This window comes from Heterocephalus glaber, unplaced genomic scaffold, assembly GCF_053883595.1.
Source record: "Heterocephalus glaber isolate CG9 unplaced genomic scaffold, H.glaber_assembly_v1.0 deba00000621, whole genome shotgun sequence".
In the NCBI taxonomy this organism is placed as follows: domain Eukaryota; kingdom Metazoa; phylum Chordata; class Mammalia; order Rodentia; family Bathyergidae; genus Heterocephalus; species Heterocephalus glaber.
The window spans coordinates 23,780,887-23,796,809 of record NW_028258153.1 but is presented as its reverse complement, the minus strand read 5'-3'; the positions used below and the strand labels follow the sequence as shown (position 1 = coordinate 23,796,809).

Genomic DNA, 15,923 nt, shown 5'->3' with positions numbered 1-15,923 from the left:
TGTATCTCCAAAAAGTTCTCTAGTTGATTCTCAGTAAAATGCTAATTGAGATCCACTGGTATATAGAAAAATTGGGCTGGACTGTATAATCTAAATTTGTGAATTATTGAAAAAGAATAGTCTCTTTTTTAATTGGGAAAAAGCAATCAGATACGCTGAAAATGTTATCAGGTTGAGTCTTAGGAGTGGTGTGTTCTAGAACTAGCTTTGTCACTAGATAAATGGATAAGCTTGGTCAAGTCACTTGGCTTATTCTTTCATTTAACAAATATTTATTGGGCTTCAGCTATGGGTTAGGCACTAGATATATATTAATGAAAAAAAAAGATGCTCCCTGCCTCTATGAATCTTACTGACCAATAAAACAGGCTGATGTTAATTAAAGAAACATATTGATACATATATAAATTTACTTGATGTGTGTGGCTAGGCTTTACTTTCTCATCTAGAAAGTGAAAAATAGATCACTGGTTCCTTTTTATCGTATATATTTTTTATTTGTGGTGCTGGAGATAAAACTCAGGACCCATTGCAGGCTAAGCAAGTGCTTTACAACTAAGAATACTCCCAGCTCCGTTCCTCATATTTCATTCTTCTTCTTAAGATCCCATATTTCTTGCCCCAGCCTTCTCATGAACAATAAAATTATGTATCTTAGTTTACTTGTTAGGAAACTATAAAACCAGAAGCTACTATGAATTCAAAAACTCTTTTTAACATATTAGTGTCTCTTGTGGTCTAGATCAAGAATGTTCTCCCAAAGGCTCATGAGTTCAGACATGGAGCTGTGGGAAGGTGACTGGATCTTGGATAGGGGGTGCACTAGGATCATCAATGGTTCAGTCCAATGATGAGTCTGAAGCTGAATGTGCTCTTAGGAGGTGAGACTTGGTTAGAAAAGATGAGCCATTGAGAATGTGATCTGGAAAAGTATATACTTTTCCTAGGCCCCTTCCTGTCTTTCTCTGACGCTTGGTCTCTGTCTCTCTCTGTCTCTGTCTCTCTGTCTCTCTGTCTCTCTCTCTCTCTGCTTCCTGGATGTCGCAAGATGAGCAGCCTTCCTCTACCACGCCCTTCCACCATGATGTTCTGCCTCATAGTCAGTCTACCATGGACTGACACCTTTAAAACTGTGAGCCAAAATAAACCTTTTCTCCTTTAAGTTGCAGATGTCAGCTAATTTTCCCACCAAAAGAAAAGCTGACTAATACCATGTCTCAATATTGTAATGCTTCTCAAAATTACAAAAATAGCAGCACATATTGCGTGAGATGTATTATTTACTCAGTTTGTCAAAAGCACTTGTTGGATTTGTTTACTTCTTGCAATTATCAGTGGCCTTCCAAGGAACCAAGTCCCAGAGATAAGGAACCTACTGACTACAGTAATAAAGTAAAAATCACAGCTCTTTCCTTATACAATCTTACCACTGATCATTATTATTATTATTATTATTATTATTATTATTATTATTATTTTTGGAACCGGGGATCCAATTTGGGTCCTTGTGCTTGCACAGCAGGTGGCAAAACCACTGAGCTAAATCCCCTGCCCATCACTGATCATTATTAATGACAGCACTTTTTTCTGCCCTGTAAGCTTGGACACAGTCTCAGAAGCCTTCTTAACATACCAATTAGCTGAACCTGGCATACAAATGAAAAATTGCGTGTCCTCACTGAGCTCTGATATCCTAAGTCCTGCCCAGTGTACAATTCCCATCAATATATGTATTCAATTCTGCTCCCTCAAGGGCCACAAATGGCTTTTCCCATCTCCACATAAAAGTACACCAAATATCAGGTGTCCACATGACCTATTTCCTTTCTTTTGGGATAAACAGGTCTAGATCCCTTATCTGTTTTCAGTCTGTTTTGCTTTCCTCACCCTTTCTAGCCTTCTATGTGCACTAGTGGATGTGTATTTATCAGCGTCTCTCTAAAGAGTGGATCTAATGCTCCAAATGTGACCTGAACTGGTGGATGCAAAAATCTTTACCATCCTGTTGGCCACCATGACAGGTGTTCAGTGAATGAAAGACTGCAGGGCAAATTATGCCTAGCCCTGGCATTTCCAAAGTGAAGAGAACACTATTTTTTATGCACTCAGCCCATTACTGTGATTTACATTGAGATGTATTCGTTTTTATTTATTATAGTTGTTCAATCATTATGCACTGAATTTGAAATTTGCTCTACTTTAGGGAGAGCCATATCACACCTATGGCTTGTTTGAAGTTTCTTTTCAACAAAAATGGGCAAAGTGCTTTTCACTATAGTTTTTCTGAATGGATAATTCTCCTCTTTGTAGTCATCACTGGTGTAAGGTCAATTTCTCTTAAGACTGGCTCATTGAGCTATGCTTGGGTGGTCATCAAGAACAGTAAGACCCTGGCATTGGGTCTTTTCCTCTCTAGGAATTCATTCACATAAAATTTCTAGCGATATCCCTTGAGAGCTTTGGGGCATTTCAACCAGTCTGCCTGCCATGCCCAATTTTGCCTTCTAACTAAAATTGCCTGTTGAACTTTTCTTTCCTCAGGGCAATCACTGATTGGAAAAAGGTGGCTGCCAGGCCAACCAGTAAAGTCCTTCCAGAGGTGTGCCACTACCTTTGACGCCCCCCCCCACGCTCCCCACTCCAGGATTTGCCAAAGGAAGATAAGAGCCACTAGCTGAGCCAATCAGACCTGGACGTACAGAATTTGATTGAGAGCAATGTAATTATGGGAATGATGAGACACACACTCAGTACAGACTCACAGTTCTCTACTGAGATCATCGATCCACTTGTTTCTACCACTCTCTTTGGAGTCTAATGGTGTTTTGGCTTCTGGATTTCCTTGTGATTCCATCCCTTTATTATTTCACATGTACCTTATAGTCACTGAAGTTTACTAAAATTAGGACCTATTCTTGCTGAATACTTTGCCAAGTGCTCGCTCATATTTCACCTTACCTTACTAAGGTAAGATGTTGCCTTACTAAATAAGATCTTGGTTTCTAAAACAACTCTGCCTGACGTCTGCCTTTTGCTATTTGTCCTTTATTCACCTACCTATAATTTATGGCTATTATAGCTTGTGTCTAGATGTCCCCCCAAAGCCTCATGTGCTCATAGGTGGGGATCTTCAGAGCTGGCTGGATCTAGGGTTTATGATACTGGAATTAGGGTCTGTAGTACTTAATGAGTCTACTGAATGGAATTAGCATACTTCTAGGTGTGGATAATGGAATCCCCACCCTGGGTATGGTTGGTGCCAATTAATAGACTTAAGGCCTAGATGAGATACAAAGGGAGAGAGGGAAGGCAGGCTGCTGCTGGTTGTTGCTTGCTGCTTCCTATCCTGCCATGGACTGTTTCTCCTCTGTGATGCCCCTCTGTCATGCCACCCTACCTTGGAGCCAGCTGACTATGGACTAAAACGTCTACAAACTGTAAGGTGAAATAAACCTCTCCTCTTTTAACTTGTGGGTGTCAGGTATTTTGTGTCAGCAATGAGAAAAGTAACTAAGACAAGGGCATAGCCTATTTCAGTACTTTATGTCTATTCCAACTGAGAGTGGCCTCTTAGCAGAACGAGTATCTTTGATACTCACTGGCCTTGGTCCCTGTGGGCACTTGGCCCACTCCTACCAGTCTGCAGCACACAGGTGAGACTTGCCTAGCTCCCCAGAAATTATCTTGAAAGAAGGAAGAGAGAATGTCACGTGTGGGTATAAAGGAACTAATTAGATAGTCATACTTAATGTGTTCCTTCCCAAGTAAGATAATTTCCTGGGAGTCAAGTGCTTTCATCCTCATATTCACCAAACAATACCAGAACCCTCAGGAAGTGATTAAAATGCAATTTATCTTCAAATTGTTCATCATTGTTCTATATATATACATATATAACATATATACTTTTGTAAAAAAATGTATCAAAATGACTGTTTACAAAGAACACAAACCTACTTAAAATATTTTTAAAAATTATTTTTTCTTAACTGTTTTCTCATTGCTCCTTAATGACCCTTTACTAAGCTCTTGGTGCTCTCCTGACATACACTTAGTCACGGTGTTCCTGAATTTCCCTAACTCTGATAAACTCTCTGTAGAAACTGCTTCCTCTCTGGAGATGCTCTCCTTTTCTTTGGAATGCAGGCTTTCTGAGGCAATCTCCTCATACACATTTGTATGTTCCTCCCTCCCTCTCTCCCTCCCTCTCTCCCTCCCTCTTTCCTTTCCCCTCCTTCCTTCCTTCCTTGCACACCTGGAGATAGGAACACCTCCAGGCCCATGCTGATTGCTTCCAACCTTGTCTACTATGGGAATCCAGGCTTCATTCCCTCTCGTCCTCTTCCCAGATCAAGTGTCTCTCACTGGCCAGTTACAAAGGGCAGGAGATTTATCAGATTCACAGAATCTGATTGTTTTTCCATAACAACACAGGGAAGAACAACAGACCATCAATAGGGAGGATGGTCTTGGTCACCTCTTCCCATAGTCCATGGCATCCTTCCCACTCTGACCTCCACAGACTTTCCCTGCGGCCAGCCAATTAGATGTTTTGGGGGTAGAATCAGAGTAGCTTCTTGCTTCAGAAAATGCTCTTACATCAATTCTTCTTCTTCTTAACTTTTCTCCTTCTGACTAAAAATGAGAAGTGGCTTTCCACTATCTCCAACATATTTGAACTATCGTCTAGGCCTCATTTGAGAACTGGGCTTCTGCCAGTTTTTGATGTTGGATCAGGAAAGTTCCTTGTTTGGGAAGGGATGGGAGAGTTAATGGTGTGGGACTGTGGGGAAGGAATTAGGGATGCCACCAGGGCTCAGTCACAGTTGGGAGTACTCAAGTCTGAGACCAGCAGAGGTGAGAGGTGAGCTCCCTGAGTGGTCTGGTCTCAATACAAACAGGAACCACAGCCAGGTGCTCCTGATTACCTCATCCTGCCCACAAGGCCCATGCTTGACATGCTGGGATTAATTCCATGCTTCTGGCTGGAGGCACAGAAGCTGCCTCATTTAGTAAGGCCTTTCTGTTGTCAGAACTTTTTCATTGGTCTTCTGCTCATCTGTATCCTCAGAGTTGCTGATTCCTAGGTATTGCCTGGTGCCACTGATAGGTCATCTTAATACACACCCTGAATTTGGGTCCTCCTGGTTTCTAATCCTCAAAGCCAAACTTCAGACAACATTGAGTTAGATCAATATTCACTGGACTCTGGGCTCCAGATTCTAGAAAGAACTTAGAATCAGAAAGTACCACTCAAGAGTCCTCAAATAGGGAGAAGGAAGATAACTAGAGATGCTAGGTAAAAAGTAGAGGATACTAGCCACAATGAGCATCATGTTCAGAAGGCTCAAATTCAAAAGAGCTTAGGGTATACAGAGGAAAGAGAGGCAAAAGGCCTCATCTCTTTTAACCAGTACAAGGTCTAGGAGAAGCATTCCAATGCCCATTCTACAGATGAGGCCAAAGAGTTGATGACATTCTCAAAGGTCTGGTTATTTAAGCAGAGGAGCCAAAACTAGAACTGAGGGCACATCTTGGTGCTCACCAGTTAAGCTTGAGCTGAAAATATCTGCTTAAATTACTCAACTACTCAGAACCTATGGGCATCTGGTCTAGCTTGACAGATGACTTTCAGTTAAGAAGCTAATAGTTCTATTTTTAGGCTTTCAGAGATTTCTACCCAGAAAAACCCCTTTCTAAAGTCTGAAAATTCCTTGGCAGCATCTTTTTAACCTCCTCTTTAGTCCTACCATGCTATTTGCATTCCACTTTGTCAGCATTTTCCCCTGTCCCCCACCATGGCCTCACATTTCTGAGCCATGTGACAGACAATATGCAGATGGGAGCTGGCTAAGGCCTTCTTGTGCCCATCTCTAAGTCACTTTTCCGTCTTACTACAGAATGACTAACTAGTAACAAGACTTCCATGAAAATGACAAATGGAGACAATTATGTGTGTTTTTAAGAAAAGGCCTTGGGCTGGGGATTTAGCTCAGTGGTTCCGCCGTGTGCTTCCCAAGCACAAGGTCCTGAGTTCGATCCCTGGTACAAAGAAAGAAAGACAGAAAAAGACAGACAGAGAGCGAGAGAGAGAGAGAGCCTACTGGAGTGCATTTTGCTCACCAGAACAGAGATGAGCTGGCCCACATTCTGGAACTTTCCATGGCATGTCACAAGACCAACCTAATCCATCCGCAGAGGGCAGTAGGTGCTCAGGTGCTCTCGGGAGCCAATCAGAATTGTTAATAGCGCTGTCTGTGAATAGTTTCACGTCTTTTGTTTGAATCCTTTACATTCTGAACCTGGTTCTCCTTCTCTCTCATAATGCAAGAATTATGTATTTATTTAAGACAAAGTTCTTCACTGAATTTTTTAAATCACACATTCAACTAGCTTTAAACAGTGGTATCAACCCTATACTTCTCTGTGGACCAATCCATTGTATATTCTTGTAGGTCCTAAGATCAACTATCTCTAGGAATTGTTTTTTGTTCCAGAACTTTGCCATTATATTTCTCTTTACTAAATGATATTAATAGAATGAATGTTCTCATTCTATAGTTTCACTGAATTCTGTTTACCTCCCTATTTGGGGAAATGTGCTCTAGCTAATAGTGAACAAGACGAAAATATGACTGAGAATTGCCTAAGGTTCAATTAAACTCAAATCCCCTTGCTTTATCCACTGGAGAACATGAAGGCTGTTATTACAAAAAATGTGTTTTGTTGGGGGTGGGGAGCACAGGGGGAGGACAGGAGTGTCAGAAATCTCTAAACTTTCAGGGATTCTGAGATGTTGGTTTCAAAATGGAATTTATCTTCAAATCCCAAGATTATAGATTTCCTTCCGAACTGCATTCCCTACATGGTTTAGAGAGCAGTTGAAAAAGAAATTGCTCTTCATATTTTGATTGACATTAAAAACACTGTGAAAAAGTTTGGAATTTGATCTCTTCGAGGGAAAGACAATAATCAAGCTATAGCTTTCGCCTGCAGCCTTTCTCTCACACTTACTCAGAACTGTTCCAGGGAAAGAAATTCACAGAGAAGCCTGTTCTCATATATCACTTCTAGAAGGAGAAAGAGGAATTCTCAAGAAATTATCCCTCAACTCCTAAATACAAAAAGAAAAGGTTATTAAATGACTCTCAACCCCAAATCATGGTATTTCATAGAATAAAATCAAGTTGAATCAGTCTCTGGGAGCTGGTGTCTTTAACATTCACATTATTAAAAATTATCAGATTCACCCCTCTTTCCACATGCCATCTAGTCTTCACTTAAGTTCTAGCCATACCATGTCTGGTTTCTCCAAACATGCTAGAAGGATTTTACTGTTTCAGTTTACAAGCCCATCTGCATAGCCTTGTTAACAGGAGGGATCCATGAATACCAAGCACTTTGTTCTCATCCACTTTTTTGACCATGTATTGCCACAGCTCTGAAACTCTCCCGCCCTTTACAATCAGGTCTTTCTAAAAGGAGTTGCAGACTACTACCAGCTAGCTGCCTGTACTACTGTTTAAGATGCCCAAATACGTCTATCTTGAAATTAAAGCCTGCCTGCTTCATTTCTGGAACACATTTCCAACCTAAATCTTTTCAAATTCACTAGGCACACTCAGGCACACTTTCAAATAGAAAACAAGACTTCTTAAGAAATAGCATGGTAGGAGTTCTAAAAACACACCCACTAGTGTATGTATTCTTTTGTTATGAGGTTTTATATAGAAAATAGATCATGGTAAGCATCTTCTATCTTAGGAAATATCAAATCAATGCCATTAACTCAACTGGCATGGGTGCTAGCACCCTCAGACCTTATTTTCTTGCAGGTCTGAAAGGCCAGTTCATGAATATTGATTGCAGAGAAACATAGAAATGCCTTTGGTTAAAAAACCATCATTCTTGATTCCTCATCATCTAAAAATTGTTGCCATCATTTTTAAAGTAAAATATTTTAAAATGTCTGATAATAATAGATGCAGAAGAAACCTCTGGATGAATAAAATGCTGACCTGGGCCTGTGAATAGCAGGTACAATCCCACCTCGCTCTCTCAAACAAAAGACCATTCTAATCAAAATTGCCAGTGCTCTCTGAACACGAGTCATTATGATTTCTCCTCTGTCCCATCTCTAGAAACAAAACTTGAAATCTCATCCTGTTTGTCTTCCGGGAACATCTGCAGGACAACCCCAGGCAGGCTCTGGGAATTTGCATGGTTTACTGCCTTGAACAATCTTGCATCTCCAGCTTCCTTGGCTAGGAATGCTGACTGAAACCCGGAGAAAGTCCCCAGCTTCTTTGGAGGAGAAAAAAGAAAGGCCCCTGTATCTTACCTCCCTGAGGCTGCAACTTCTTTCCGAGGACGACGTTGGAGAGGAAGGACTGATCCCTTTAAGCAAGAGCACAGTAAGAGAGAAGTAGGCAGGCAGGCAGCCTAGTGCACACTGCCTTACTCAATAAAATTGCAGACCTCCCTTCCTTGGCCCCTCCCCGAAGTCCGTGCTAAGCGAACACATAGCCCCTATGTTTACAGTCACAGGCAGTGGTATGCATTGTCCTGCAGTTTTTCTAATAGGCAGCCAATGACGACACCCGGCCAAGGTAATGCAGTCTGCCTGAGCAGATGCCTGTCATTCCCTAGGCATGCTCAGGAAATCACTCATCAGAAAAACCAAGACCTAAAAAGCTCTGAAACTTCGAGCAGGCTGCCAAAACCAGCCTGCTCCATGCCCTTTTTTGGTTATCCTTAGCAGGGCCTCTGGAAGTGGATCCATTGTCAGCAACAATCATAAGAAATGTTAATCTTGGAGAAAGAGGCTGTCTTGTAGAACACAAATGGAGCTTTAAAAAGAAAGCACAGCCTATGAGACGCGAAGCTAGCAGTTAGGTATATTTATGGGGTGGGGGTGGGGAAGGCCTTCGAGTTGAGGGAGCCTTAAAAGTGGATTTCTTTTCAAAGTACTTGCACATACAGAATGAATTTAAATTGTTATGCAATTTGAAAACTTGAAACAGACAAGACCCAGGTCTGCCATACAGACTAAATTCTAGCTTGGAAGAGGTACAGCCCCCTAAAATATGTCTATGTGTGTTATAAAAACAACTGACCACATTGGCCTTTTTACCAGGTAGTGTTGGTCAGAATAGACCTCAGGCCAGAATTCAGCTAGGCAGAGTCCTAAGGCTTGTGTAGGCTCCTTGGTTTTCTATCTCAACCCACCTCCCCCATCTTTTGTGTTCTGGATCTTGGCAATGAGGAGATAATGCTAGAAATTGATACTCAACAGAGAGGCATGAAAAGACCCAGCACCTGCTTTGGAGCTGATATGGACAGATGCATGTCTGTCCGGGTGATTTCAAGGTTCTAGTGCCTTCTGGAACGTTTATGCCAAGGGCGGGTCTGAATTAGGAGATGAAAAATTAATATGCAATTAACTGGCCCACACATAAATTTAGTTGTGGTCTTCTACTTTTCAGAATTCACTCAGTTAGTACTTCATTCAATAAAACATTTCCTCCCCTCTGGAGTACCTACTGTTTGTCATGCCCAGGGCTAAGTCTCATTATTGCTATGTGTTCAGATATTCTTTCACCACCCGCCAAGAAATTTTAAATATTTTCCTTGGCTAATTACGATTCTAGAAGTTTGGTCTCCAAATATTTAAGGTTTTATTGAAAAAGCCATTCCTTCTTCATGAAGATCTGACTTAGAAATGCTCTTTATTTTTGAGAAAAACTCCTTTCCCTTAGTGCCTAATTCAGAACACTTGGGAAGCAGCTGATTGACAGGGATGGTTTTGTTCTTCAGCCCTTCAGTGTTAACAAGTTACCCAGGAGTATCTGTACTGACTCTGTACACATCTTTTTCTTAGGAAGGCTAGTATTCCCTTTCCTCTTCCCAACTACCACTCCTGCCCAGTGCAAAAAAAAGCTACAGTGAAGGCTATTCCACAGAGGGAAACTAGGCTTTAACATCTTAAGTTAGAACTGAGAATGCTCTTTTCCAGAGAAATAGAATAAATAATTGCTTGGTGGGGATAATATAGTCAATGTTGCAATTCAAGTTTCATGTTGCTCCACCAGGCATTTGTGGAACACCATTTATAAAATTGTCCCTGTGGGAAAATGTTTTTTGATTCCAAATAAATGATTTTAAAATAAACTTTTGGAACACAGCCAGTGGACATTCCATATCTGGACAGGTTGTGAAGATGGAATAATATTTCTTAGAGTGGTAAATGGCTGAACCTGAAGACTTTGTAGGGCAGACATTAACAAATTCTGCAAAAAACTCAATCATGATGTAAAGACAAAACCTCTGTTCAGAGATGTTCCGAGCACACGATCTGCAGGCAGTATCATTGCATAACTCAGGACAGCCTGTTTGAAAGTGCTGCTTTCCACCGCGACTGTTGACTTCATCCTAAGCAACTTTCTCCTGAGTGTCTTAGGAATGGCCTTTAGTCGAACAGCATCCGGGCACAATTTTGCAATGCACAAATAAAATAAATACAAGCTTTCTAGAGGAAAGAAAATTCATGCAACAAACAGGGAAAATATTATCAACAGGAAACATGGAAGGGACATGCATTTTGCATGGTTTTTAGAAGATAAAGAGCTAAATATTTTTGGGTTATGCCTTTGGAGAAAAAAAAGCATGTTTCCCTAGATAAATTTTGGATAGCTCATATACTGGGTATGATGGCAGATCATACATAAAGCCTATTTTATATATTTGAAAATAGACTTATTACTGGGGAATTAGATTGGAAGAATAATTTAATAAATTTCATGTATATATACTGGAGATTGAACTCAGGGACTTTACACTAAGCTGCATTGCTGGCTTATTTTTTATTTACTTTGAGACAGGGTCTCACTAAACTGCTAAGGGCAGTCTGGACTCAAACTTGCTATTCTTCTGCCTCAGTCTCCCAGAATTCTGTAATTATAGGCAGGTGTTACCACATCCAGCTTTTTTTGTCTTTTTACACTTTTTTTTTTAAACAAGCAGAAATAAAAAAGAAAAGGAATGAAAAAAATATATATATCCCATTCTCTCCCATAGGAAAATTTACTTTCATAATACTTACTTTTTTCCAGAGATCATCTGTAAATAGCACTAAAAATACATGGGATTTATATAGGAAATTCATATGGAATATATTTTCCACTTTTATCATCCCAGATAAAGAAGACCTTGTTTGTCATAGGATATATCTACCTACCATAATCAAGGTGTAATAATTCTTAAGAGGCATTTGGAAATATCTGGATGATTCATGGTATTTTTTTGGTTCTAAGTGTTTTCTATCATGTAGATCAGTAGCTAGCAATTATATTTTGTTTCTGTGTTGACTTGGGAAAAGTAAAAACAGGCCATTTTTTCATACAAAATTACCATCACCTCATTTAGCTCATGAAAAATAAACATTGTTCCAGCTTAAAAATATCTACTTTTTTTTTGGTACTGGGGATTGAACTTGGGACCTTGCACTTGTGAGGCAGGTGTCGGTACCACTGAGCTAAATTCCCAGCCCTATATCTGTTTTTTTAATAGGAAAAAAAATTGAAACTTTTAAAAGACAGAAGAACACCTTTTCTTCCATCCTTTTAGTCAAATGCAACCTTTCCAGCCACTCAAGCTTGTAAAACAAAAGCAAACTGGTAGACTCTTGATAGAAAAATTGGAAACAAAGTACACACATACAGGTGCACACAAAGAAAATTTTGAGTAAGTGTACTTTTGAGCCTAGATTTTGAAAAATTAGGAAATTTAATCCAAAAATATAAAAAAAGAAAAAAGACCAGTGCAGGGATGGTTAAAAAATCTGAACATTTATTCATCTAATATACAGCGCTGGAAATTTAAGATTTTCTCAAAATGTGGAAAAAAGAAAAAGATGACCTAAATAGATAAAGAATGTATGTGGTAAAATTAATAATCAATTATAGAAAAAATTTGTCTTGGAAAAGTAGGAAAAGACTGTAAACACAATGAGAAACTTTAACTGGAAATTTATACCTAACACCATGCTTGCTGATAAAATGTTGAAAGCATTTTTCCTATCAATGAAAAGACAAGGATAACAAGGATCTCTTCTACAATTAAAAAAATATGCTGGAGGTCCTAACCAAGAAAAAAAAAGGAGAAAAAAATGAAACACTGGGCATAGAAAGAAAAATAAATATCTTTATTTGTGTATGATTATTTGTGTAGAAAATTCAAGAGTGTCTAATAAAAGAGCTTAGCAAGAATGTTGGAAGTTTCAAGTTCAGAATAAAATAGTTCAGAATTGCTTTAACCAACTATCTCTAATTCTTAAACATAATGAAAACTATGCTATCATAATAACAAAAAGTATGTATTACCTGAGAATAAATGTATCAAAGTATGCTCAAGAAAGTTATAAAACCTGACTTAAGGATATAAAAGATCCAAATAAATGATGAAATATATCATTTTCATGACTTAAAAATGTCAAAATCATGAAGATGTTAATTCTGCTCAAAGTAATCCATAATTTAGTTTTCTAGTTACAATTTCCAAATGATCTATTTTGTAAAACTTGAAAAAATAATAAAAATAGGTAATGAGCTTTAAAAATCATTTCTAATTAAGATAAATGTTATTGGTACAAGAATAGACAGATAAGTTAATGAATAAAGCAGAAAACCTAGAAGCAGACTCAAACATATATAGGAACATTTTAAATAGTAGTAAAAGTATTAAAGCCACAGAAGAAAAAATAGACTATCCTATTAACAGTCTTCCACAATGGATTATGTGGAAACAATAAACTTGGATTCAAAATTCCTATCCTACACTAAAATAAACTAGAATACATGAAAAACAAAAATTATGAGGAAAGATTATAGATGTGTATTTTATCACAGGGTATGGAACATTGAAAACCGAACTTACAAATAAACTGATAAATTTGAAGAAATAGTTAAACATGGCAAATTGAATGAACAATGCTTATTTATTTCTGTTCCATCTCTAAAAGCTTACCAAAATGATAGTAAAGAATAAAAGCATACACAAATTCTACAAGGTAAAGAGTCCTGGAAAGGAATCAACAGGAGTCCAGATGTCAGCCAAATTTTGGAATATGGAAAATGGACAGATGGCTGGTAATTGATTTAGCAGAGCTGAAAAAATGAATTCTGGTCCCGTGGATTGGGAGGGCACCAAGAAAGATGCTGATTCATGCCTCAGACTCAGGAAAAACTCAGAATTTGGAAACCTTGGGAATTTCTGAAAGTATAGGGTGGATCAGAAAACAGATTTGGTTAAAAATCTAGTAAGAAATTCAGATAGCCTCCTCCCTCTTGTGCCAGTTCAATACCACTCTGAACAGGAAAGAAAACTGGAATTTTATTCTGTTTATTCCCTGAAGAGAAGTGGTGGACTAAGAGGTACCAGGCAGAGACTTGAGGAAGGAAGAGGCTACACACTGCAAACTAGCATTCCAGGGAAAGCCAGTTCACTCAGCACTAAAACATCCACACATCCCTTACCCCTTGGGCCTCTCGGGACACTAATGTTGAGAGTTGCTTTCTGCAGATAGAAAACTGGAAGATTCCATGCCAAGGGAACTGGTGAGCCCGTGGAAAAGAGACCTGAAGGCACAAACAGTTGAGGGACCAGTGAATTATCTGGTTCTCTGTCTAAGGCCTTTTAGAGACTAGCATATCATGACTTCCAATCAGCTGCTCAGAACCTCACTCTTAAATATGAGCATCAAGTTAAGGAAAGCTCAGAGAATAGAACAAGCAGTAGGAAAAGGAACCCAGAAGAAGAAGGTAGCATAGGAAATGGAAGAACAGTTTGGGGGAAATAACTTAAAAAGCCATAATTATGAATCTCAATGAGGTGAAAGAGAATTTACTTCCATAAAACAAGAAAAAGTTGCTTAAAAATCACTCTTAGGGGGGTGTTCAAATGCTGTCATTAAGAATGCAAATTAGTATAGCCATTATGGAGAACAGTATGGTAGTTCCTCAAAAAACTAGAAATAGAACTGTTATATGTTCCAGCAATCCCACTATTGGGTTATCCAAAGGAGTTGAATTCATTTTTTCAAAGATCTTAATTGGCTTTATTTATAGTTCTAGAATTAGGCAACGTATTTTTCTGTAAGAGACAATGAATATTCTGATGAGCTGAGCAAAGAGGTTGGTTTTAGAGACATAAAAAGACGAAGGAAAGCAGCAACAGAATGAAAACCAGATCGGTTATTTCAAAGTTACTTTATAGGGTTAAAACAGAGGGGACTTCTTTATCAACTGGGTCCCTTTTGATTAATTGCTGTGAGCCTCTTGTTTTTGTTTTTTAAAAAACTGTTCAGAGTTCAGTTTGATTATGTGGCACCTAGCATGAGTGATTTCATCTGGTTTGACCTGGGTTGTTGGAGCCTAGTGCAGGAGGCTAATCCAAAATGGTAGCCTCCTATAAATTGTATTTAACATTCTCTTTCCCCTCATGGGTCCATGAGACTCTGGGACAATGAGATCTCTGACACCTTTGGGGCCTCTTATGAGCTGGGACCACATCACTACCACCTTCCCTAAGATAGAGTCATTAGGCTATGTCCTTTTGTTTGCACCACTTTCCTGATCTTGGGATCCTCTCCAGCTTTCCCAGCTTCCTAGCACCCCCAGAAACCAAGCAGGTGAATCAGGAGGTCTGTCGTCTCCTTGAGAAGCTACGAGACCAGGTCTTCATTTGCCCAAAGTAGGCCAGTGGTGAGACAGACTGGCAGTGTGGCATGGAGCATGAGTCAGTTAGATGTGTGAATCCTGATTTTGTCATTAAGGTCTGTGACCAATAATAAACCTCTTAAAGCCACTATTACCTGAGGAAATTGCCTCTCACATTGTGTGCTGGTTTATTGGAAACGGGAGACTTTTGCAGCACTATTCACAAATCAACCTAAATGTCCATCAACTGATGAATGGATAAAGAAAACGTGATATATACAGTATGGAATATAATTTAGCCACAAAAAAGAATGAAAATCTGTGAGTTGCAGCGATATGGATGGAACTGGAGAACATTACTTTAAGTGAAGTAAGCCAGGCACAGAAAGACAAGTATTGCATGATCTCACTTATCTGTGAAAGCAAAATATTGATTTTGTAAAAATAGAGAATAGAATAGTGGTTACCAGAATCTGGAAAGAGTGCAGGGAATGGTAGAGTGGAGAGAGGACGGTTGATAGGCACAGGGGTGCAGTGGATTGGAGGTAACTTCTGTTGCTTTATAGTATAGTAGGATAACTATGATTGATAACAATTAATTAAATAGCACAGAGAATTTGGAATGTTCCCAACCCAAAGCTATGATAAATATCTGAGGTAATAGATATGTCAATTACCCTGATCTTATCATTACACACTGTATACGTGTATTAAAATGTTATATCCTATAAATATGTACAATTACTGTGTTGTTAAAAATCAAAATATATTTTAAAATAATACAAGAAGTCACTTTCAGAGAACAGGAAAGAACATTTGTAAATAAAAAACATGATGGCAGAATTCTATAAAATTCAGTTCAAGAAATGGAAGGTAAAATTTAGAAAAAATCTTATAGAAAAAGAAGATGGAAAAAAGGAAGGAAAAGTTAAAAATAATAAAAAATGAGTTTAAAAATTCAACACCTTAGTATTTCTAAAAAAACAGAAAGACAAAAGAATGACAGGGAAGAAAATTATTAAAGGAGATTTCTCAAAACTGAAGGGCAGAAGTCTCTAGATTCAAAGAGGCCACGGGTCAAGGCAGAGAATGAAAACAGTGCTGTCTTTTTTTTTCCTTTGGTACCGGGGATCGAACTCAGGACTGTGTGCTTTCGAGGTAGGCATGGTGCCATTGAGCTAAATCCCCGGCTGAACAGGGCTATGTCTT

At 38.8% G+C, this 15,923-nt stretch overlaps 1 protein-coding gene across 7 annotated transcripts in view; it reads right to left on the bottom strand.

The window, feature by feature from the left end:
- Cald1 (caldesmon 1) overlaps positions 1–8,683 on the bottom strand; it is a 189,516-nt gene extending 180,833 nt beyond the window's left edge. For 3 of the 7 annotated variants that reach the window (XM_004851218.4, XM_087206283.1, XM_004851219.4), the window contains exon 1: positions 8,342–8,660. The gene's annotated coding sequence lies outside the window, so the exon portion shown is untranslated. Of the gene's footprint in view, positions 1–8,341 lie in introns of all 7 variants that reach the window. The other 4 variants (XM_021263630.2, XM_013074504.3, XM_021263631.2 and 1 more) reach the window with 3 other exon arrangements.
- Between the last annotated feature and the right edge of the window lie 7,240 nt (positions 8,684–15,923).